Source organism: Silene latifolia, chromosome 3, assembly GCF_048544455.1.
Source record: "Silene latifolia isolate original U9 population chromosome 3, ASM4854445v1, whole genome shotgun sequence".
Taxonomy (NCBI): Eukaryota; Viridiplantae; Streptophyta; class Magnoliopsida; order Caryophyllales; family Caryophyllaceae; genus Silene; species Silene latifolia.
The window spans coordinates 138,373,245-138,381,657 of NC_133528.1; the positions used below are offsets into that span (position 1 = coordinate 138,373,245).

Consider the following 8,413-nt stretch of genomic DNA (forward strand, 5'->3'; position numbering starts at 1 on the left):
TCCTTTCTTTCAAGTTCTTAGGTCTTTTGCATGAGTAGGCGACGAAGACGAGGTAAACCGATATATCAACTTGACCGCGAAATTGAAGCCACGGCAAGAAGATTTAACTCTCTAAGAAGAAGGGGTTTACTTGATATTCCACCGATTGAAGAAGTTAATCACCAAGAAGCTACCGAAGTAGTGTTTGAAAATCCTTTTGGGATTTTAGAAGAAGAGCCTAGCACCATGGGTGAACCGGTTCCGATAAGAGACACTATGGCTCCTAAGCACATAGTCAATCTAAGAATACAAAGGCCACGAATTCAAGCTAATAACTTTGAGATTAAAAATGCCTTGCTCAACCTTGTTCAAGACAACCAATTTGGAGGAGGTCCCTTGGAGAACCCAAATGATCATTTAAACGATTTCCTTGAAAATTGTGATATGTACAAGTCAAATGGGGTTTCCGATGACGCGGTTCGCCTTAGGTTGTTCCCCCGTTCTCTTAGGGGTTCGGCCAAGGATTGGTTGAAGAATTGTGACCCGGATTCCTTCAAGACATGGGATGAGTTGGCTTCGGCATTTTTGAACAAATATTTCCCACCCTCAAGAACGGCCAAAGTCAAGAGTGAATTACAAAGCTTTACTCAAGAAGAGGATGAGACCTTATATGAGGCATGGGAACGGTACAAGAAGCTCCAACGGTTGTGCCCTCACCATGGCATCTCCGAAGCCGAGCTAGTGAACAATTTCTACAAAGGGTTGACTCAAGACCTTAGGCTTTCATTGGATGCGGGATCGGGGAAAGGTGCCTTAGACATTTTGGGGCATAAAGCGGCAAAGGAACTAATTGAGGAGATGGCCTCAAGAACTATGGAATGGGGAAGTGATAGGCAAATGAGGAAAGGCAAGAGCAAGGATTCTAATTCGGTTTTGAATGTGGAGGTTAAGGGTATGCTAGATGAACTCACCCAACAAGTTGCTTTGCTAAATTCAAAACCTAAGGGGTCCGATATGAGGCAAGTCTTGTCTTGTGAGTTATGTGGTGAACAAGGGCATACTCCCATTGGGTGTCCCTTGATTTCACCCCTAGGTGAGGAATGCTATGAGCAAGTAAATGGGATTTGGGAGTCAACTAGTGCAAGGCAAGGGTTCAACAATAATAACAACAACCAATTTGTCAATGGAAAGAGAACTCACCCTTTCTTATCTTATGCTTCACAAAACATTCAAAATCCCACCACTTCCCAACCTCAACAACAACCAAGGTTCAATCAAAACTCTCAATTCCAAAGACAAATTCCACCCGGTTTCCAAGGAAAACAATTCATCACCCAAAACCAACAACCATTTGGGGGCTTCAAGGGGCAAAATTTCAATCAACAACAAACCCAAAGTTTCCAACCACAAAACCAAAACTTCCAAACCCCTCAAAAACCATCTTGGGAACAAGCCTTTGAACAATTGGTCATTGCAAATCAAAAATCCGACTCAAAGCTTGATAACCACATTGCCTCACAAAGCCGGGTGAATGATGAAATACGGGCATCACAAAAGGCTACGGAAACTCATGTGGCCCAAATTTCTCAACAATTGAGTCAATTGGCTCAAAATCCGGGGAAGTTTCCGGGTAATACGGTTAACCCAAGGGAGATGAACGCGGTATTTTTGAGGAGTGGGAAGCAATTGGAGGAGGTTGAGAAATCTCCTAAGTGGAAGAGAAAGAGGGTGACTAATGAAGTTGTGAAAGAGCACCCGGTTGAAATTGTGAGAGATAATGAAATTGTGGTGGAGAAGTCTAAGGAGGTGGAGATGGTTGATCCTCCAAAGCAAGATGAGCCTATTGCAACTAAGGCCAAAGAATGTACTCCACCACCAAGGGAGTATGTAGCACCGGTACCCTTTCCACAAAGGCTTGCAAGGCCTAGAATTGAAAAGAAATATGAGAAGTTTGTTGAGATCTTGAAGGGAATGAATGTAACTATTCCTTTCCTTGATATGATTACCGAAATTCCATCTTATGGCAAGTTTCTTAAGGAACTTGTCACCTTGAAGAAGAAGAATGGAGAGGTGCAAACCATCAACCTCTCCAAGGAATGTAGTGCTATACTCACTCACACCAACAAGCTTCCTAACAAGCTAGAAGATCCGGGGAGTTTCTCTATCCCTTGTTCTATCCAAGGGGTGGCTATTAAAAGAGCTTTGTGTGATTTGGGGGCTAGTGTGAGCCTCATGCCACTTTCAATCTTCAAGAGGCTTGATTTGGGAGATTTGAAACCTACTAGAGTTTCACTTCAACTTGCCGATCGGTCGGTCAAGTTTCCCATTGGTGTGATTGAAGATGTACCCTTGGTAGTTGGGAAGCTTGTCATACCATGTGATTTCTTTGTTATGGATATGCCGGAGGATTACAATGTGCCTATTATTTTAGGCCGACCTTGTCTTGCTACCGGTGGAGCTATGATCGATGTAAAGAGTGGCAAGTTGTCTTTACAAGTGGGTGAAGATAGAGTGGAATTTGAACTCCACAAGTCCATGGAAGCTCCTTCTCTAGGTGACACTTGTTGCATTGTTGACATTCTTGAGAATCCCATGGAGGAGCATGACCCAAAAGCTTCCTCTATGGATCCTTTAGAAACTTGTCTTGTTAGTGGGTATGAGGTCGATGACAAAGATGTTGAGACTCTTGCATATGTATGGATGTTGGATTCGGCTCCTATTCATGAACAAGCTCCCAAATTTGAAATGTTGGAAGTCGGTAAGAAGGAGGAGAGTTCCACGCCTCCTCCTACGGTTGAACTTAAACCTCTTCCCTCTTCTTTGAAGTATGAATTTCTAGGAGATAATTCCACTTTTCCCGTCATCATCAATAGTGCACTTGATGACACCCAAACTTCAAAACTCATTTCTTTGCTCAAGAAGTTCAAGGGTGTCCTTGGGTACACTATTGGTGACCTCAAAGGGATTAGTCCCTCTTTGTGTACTCATAAAATTCTTCTAGAAAATGAGGATGCATCCTCAATTGAGCCACAAAGAAGGCTTAATCCCATCATGAAGGAGGTTGTAAGGAAAGAGGTCCTTAAGCTACTTGACGCGGGCATTATCTATCCTATTTCGGATAGTAGGTGGGTAAGCCCGGTTCATGTAGTTCCCAAAAAAGGAGGCATGACGGTAGTGCGAAATGACAAGAATGAATTGATTCCTACAAGAACGGTAACTTAGGGTGGAGAATGTGCGTGGACTATAGGAAGTTGAACAAATCCACCCGGAAGGATCACTTTCCTTTACCGTTCATGGATCAAATGCTAGAAAGATTAGCTCAACACAACTATTTTTGCTTCTTGGATGGCTATTCGGGATTTTTCCAAATCCCTATCCATCCAAGTGACCAAGAAAAGACCACCTTTACTTGCCCATTCGGCACCTATGCATATAGGAGGATGTCGTTTGGGCTATGTAATGCTCCCTCTACCTTTCAAAGAGCTATGATGTCAATTTTCTCCGATTTCATTGAACAAGAAATGGAAGTTTTCATGGATGATTTCTCGGTTGTTGGGAAAAGTTTTGAAAATTGTTTGATGAATTTGGAGAAAGTTTTGAGTAAATGTCAAGAGTCTAACCTTGTGCTTAATTGGGAGAAGTGCCATTTCATGGTACAAGAAGGTGTTGTGTTGGGACACATAGTGTCCAACCGAGGAATTGAAGTTGATAAGGCTAAGATAGAGGTCATAGCTAGTCTCCCACCTCCCACCAATGTTAAGGGGGTGAGAAGTTTCCTTGGTCATGCGGGCTTTTATCGCCGCTTTATCAAGGACTTCTCTAAGATCGCGAGACCCTTGACCGAGTTGTTAGCCAAAGATACCCCTTTCTTGTTTTCTAACCGGTGTCTTGATGCGTTTAATAGGTTGAAGGAGGCTTTGACAAGTGCTCCAATTATACAACCTCCGGATTGGAGCTTGCCGTTTGAGTTAATGTGTGATGCGAGCGATCATGCCTTGGGCGCGGTTTTAGGCCAAAGGAAGGATGGAAAGGTGCATGCAATTCATTATGCAAGCAAAACTCTAGATGATGCTCAAACAAATTACTCAACAACGGAAAAGGAGCTTTTAGCCGTGGTTTTTGCAATGGAGAAGTTAGGACCTACTTGGTGGGAGCTAAGGTTATTGTGTTCACCGATCATGTTGCTTTGAGACACTTGCTCATCAAGAAAGAGTCCAAGCCTCGATTGATTAGATGGATACTACTTCTCCAAGAATTTGACATGGAGATTAGAGACAAGAAAGGAGTTGAAAATGTGGTGGCCGATCATCTATCCCGGCTAACCAACCTCAATGTTGACAATGGGCTTCCTATCAATGATTATTTGCCCGATGACCACTTGTTGTCCCTAAGCTTGGGAGAAGCACCGTGGTATGCGGACATTGTCAATTATTTGGTCTCCGGGATAATTCCTCATGATTATGACTACCACAAAAAGAAGAAGTTCTTCCACGATGTGAGGCACTATTATTGGGATGACCCATGTTTGTACAAGTCTTGTGCCGATGGGATGATAAGAAGGTGTGTTCCGAGAGAGGAAGCTACCTCAATTATGAGCCATTGCCATGACTTGCCTTGTGGTGGCCATGCAAGCTCCAAGAAGACGGCCGCTAAAGTGCTTCAATGTGGTTTCTTTTGGCCCTCTCTATTCCGTGACGTTGCCTTTTATGTTAAAGGATGTGACAAATGTCAAAGGAGCGGGAACATCACTAGGAAACATGAAATGCCCATGAATTTCATGCTTGAAGTTGAGCTCTTTGATGTGTGGGGGATAGATTATCAAGGTCCCTTCCCATCCTCATTCGGCAATGAGTACATACTTGTGGCGGTCGACTATGTAAGCAAATGGGTTGAGGCGATCCCGACTAAGACTTGTGATGCTAAGGAGGTAATCAAGCTACTTCAAAAGGTCATCTTTCCTAGGTTTGGGGTCCCGAGAGTCCTCATTAGCGATCGTGGTACTCATTTCGGGGAGAGAGCATTGGAAGCTTTGTTGAAAAAGTATGGAGTGCAACAAAGGAAGAGTCTTGCCTACCATCCTCAAGCTAATGGGCAAGCCGAGATTTCCAACCGAGAGTTGAAGACTATACTTGAGAGAACCGTGAACAAGTCAAGAAAAGATTGGTCCTTGAAAATTGATGATGCTTTGTGGGCTTACCGGACGGCCTTCAAAACGCCTATCGGTACCTCACCATTCCGATTGGTGTATGGCAAGGCTTGTCATTTGCCAGTTGAACTTGAACATAAGGCATATTGGGCCATCAAGCATCTCAACTATGACTTGAAGACGGCGGGTGAGAAGAGACTTCTCGATTTGAATGAATTAGAAGAATTTAGGCTAGAAGCCTATGAGAATGCCAAGTTGTACAAGGAAAGAACGAAAAGATTTCATGACAAGCACATAATTAGAAGGGAGTTCAAGGAGGGGGAATTGGTTCTTCTATACGATACCCGTTTGAAGTTCTTTTCCGGAAAATTGAGGTCGAAGTGGACCGGACCCTTCACCATGGTCCGATCATTCCCTCATGGGGCGGTGGAAATAAGCCAAGGAGACCGGACCTTCAAAGTGAATGGTCAAAGGTTAAAGCACTATCATGTTGGCAATCCCGTCCAAAAGGAAATGAAGACCCTTGAAACCTTTCTAGTGAATTAAGGTTTTTTTCCTTCCTCATCATGAAAATTTGTTGGCCTGTTTACTTGGTCGAGCCTACGACATAAAACAAGGGCGCTACATGGGAGGCAACCCATGCATCTATGTATATATCATGCATTTAGGAATTTTGGATGGATACTACTTGTCAATTTGATTGTTGTCGGTCTTGATTGTTGAAGATTTGGGGTTTTTGTTTGATGAACAAGCGTTTAACCATTTATTGGCCTTTATCCGACGTCCCGAGTCGGGTTTGAAAGTCGAAAACACGGAAATCGAGGCCAATAAATGATGGGATTTGGAATAAGGGGTTTATTGGAGAAAACATGTTGAAAGGAGTCCCAGTAGGGTGACCGCGGCGGTCTTCCGACCGGGTGGGAAGTTCTGTAAATTTAATGGAATTTTGACGAAAAACAAGGAAGAGTAGTCCCACCAAGAGCGGCGACGCCCACCGGCTGGGAGTGCGTATACAATTGGAAATGTATCAAAATGAATTGAAGGGAAGTCCCAGCCGGCAGGCCGGCAGCCGGTCCACCGGCTGGGGATACGCTTTTGAGGGATTTTCAACAAAGTTGTCTTAAGAAGGAAGTGCCACCAAGTAGTGCAAGACTGGCTCACCTACTGGGAATGCATTTATGAAGAAAATGGAGATTGGGTGAACTCAGTAGGGTGACCGGCGGCCGGTCTTGACCGGTGGGAGTCTTCTGATACTTTTTGAAAAATCTGAAAATTACACGAACTCCCAGCCGGGTGACCGGCGGCCGGTCTCCTGACCAGCTGGGAGTACTCTGATCGTGTTTTAACACCAATTTCACCCAAATTCCCTCATTATTTTCGACTCCCTCTTCTCTCATATCTCACTCTCAATCAAACCTCCCCTACCCTACCCTCACCTCAACCCACTAACCACCACCTTTCCACCACCCTTCCACCACCAACAACCACCTCAACCTCCTTCCTAACCTTTCACCCACCATCAAAATCACAAACATGGCCCCAAAGAAGAGAGTGAGGAGAGGAGACTTGGCTCTTCAACAGGCGGAGGCGGTAGCGGCGGCGGCGACCGACATGAGCTCCGATCCCGACTTCCCGGATATCCAATTCAGCTCAATCACCATGAAAGGTAAGTTTGTCTTGTTCAAGAAACGCCCTATTGTCCCTACCCGATTTATTGATCGTCAATCCATGCGGGAACTAGGATTAGATCAAGTTACTCTTGATTTATTTGATGGGGTGGGAATGAAAATGATGTATGGAATTCATAAGCGGACCTATGTCCGTCTTACTTGGGAGTTTTTGAGCTCCCTCCGTCTTGACAAGCATCGCCAAACCCAAAAGGTAGCCTTTTTGCACTTTAGATTGATGAACAAGGACTACTCCTTGACCCTTCCGACCTTCGCATCCCATTTTGGGCTTGACACTAGCCCTCCTCACAAGGCACCCGAGACATTTGACCATGGGGCCTTATGGAAGGCTATTACGGGTTTAGACGATGTTAAGGGGGTCAAGAGAGCCGCCAACACTGTCCACAATGTGGCTATCCGGGTTTGGCATCGGTACATGGGTTGGACCATCTTTGGCCGAGAGGAAAATCATAATTTCAGAACGGAGGAATTGGAAATTCTCGGCTCTTACCTTCGTTCCAACCCAACTACTTTCAAAATTGACATTGCCCACCATTTGGCCCTTACATTACAACGGCTTAGCAATTCTCCGGCCTCTAATACGGCCGTTGTCGTGGGTGGACTCATCACCCATTTGATGAAGAGGCTCAATCGGAGGGTCAACTTGGGTGGCTTGCGTTCTATGATTGGTGATACAATGTTGTTCAAAAATTATATCCACCACAACCTCGGTTGGTTGAAGACCAACCCGAATGATGGCCTAGACTATTGGCAAATTCGGGTTGATGGAGTTGATCGAAATTCTATCCCTCTTCCCAACCCCGACAAAATGAAAGTAGTGCCTAACCAAGAATATTACTTGCTTGAGATTGAAGATCTCGAAGACCCCTCTATCCCACAACAAATTAACCCTAATCTTCGGTATGCTCGTGGCCGACCCATCATTCCCGCAAGGTCTACCTTGCGGTATGCCACGCCGACTGCTCCTTTTGTCCCCGGGCCCTTGCAACAAGGAGAGGGGTCCTCCGGTCAACACCAACAACAATCGCCCCCTCTCCATGCCGACCTCGTTTCCTTCATGGCGGAGATGAAGATTAATATGGCAAACGCCGCAAGCGAGCGGCATGGCCTTCAACAAAGACTTGACCGGATTTACTATGACCATTCTCTTGGTCAATTCCCGGTCTATGATGATTGTATGAGGAACCAATACAAGCACCCCTCCGGCCTTCACCCCTCCTACTATTTATTCCCGGATGGCGGACATCCGGAAGACGGGACCTTCCGCTACGGAGATATTAACTTGCGGCCCGACTACTTTAGCGCTCCGGTTTTTCCCACCCCGCCTACCACCCAAGGGGAGGGACATGACGCGAGGTGGTTCGGGGGTGCCCCTTCAATCTTCCAAGAGGGCGGGTCTAGTGGTGCCGGAGGGCACCCGGAGATGTTTGTTGGCATGAGCCAAGCCATGGAGGATTTCAGCTCGGATGTCCACTTGAACACGGACGATTTCATTCGCGACTCCGAGTTCGGGGCAATTCAAGGTGATGGTGATGGTAATGATGATGATGGAGACGGTGATGGTGATGATGACTTTGAGTAGAGCCTAGTAATGAGGGCT

At 45.4% G+C, this 8,413-nt stretch overlaps 1 non-coding gene across 1 annotated transcript; it reads right to left on the bottom strand.

The window, feature by feature from the left end:
- Window positions 1–597: 597 nt before the first annotated feature.
- Window positions 598–704, bottom strand: LOC141650000 (small nucleolar RNA R71). The gene has a single exon (XR_012546066.1). It is a non-coding gene; the product is annotated as a small nucleolar RNA R71 (small nucleolar RNA).
- Window positions 705–8,413: the final 7,709 nt, after the last annotated feature.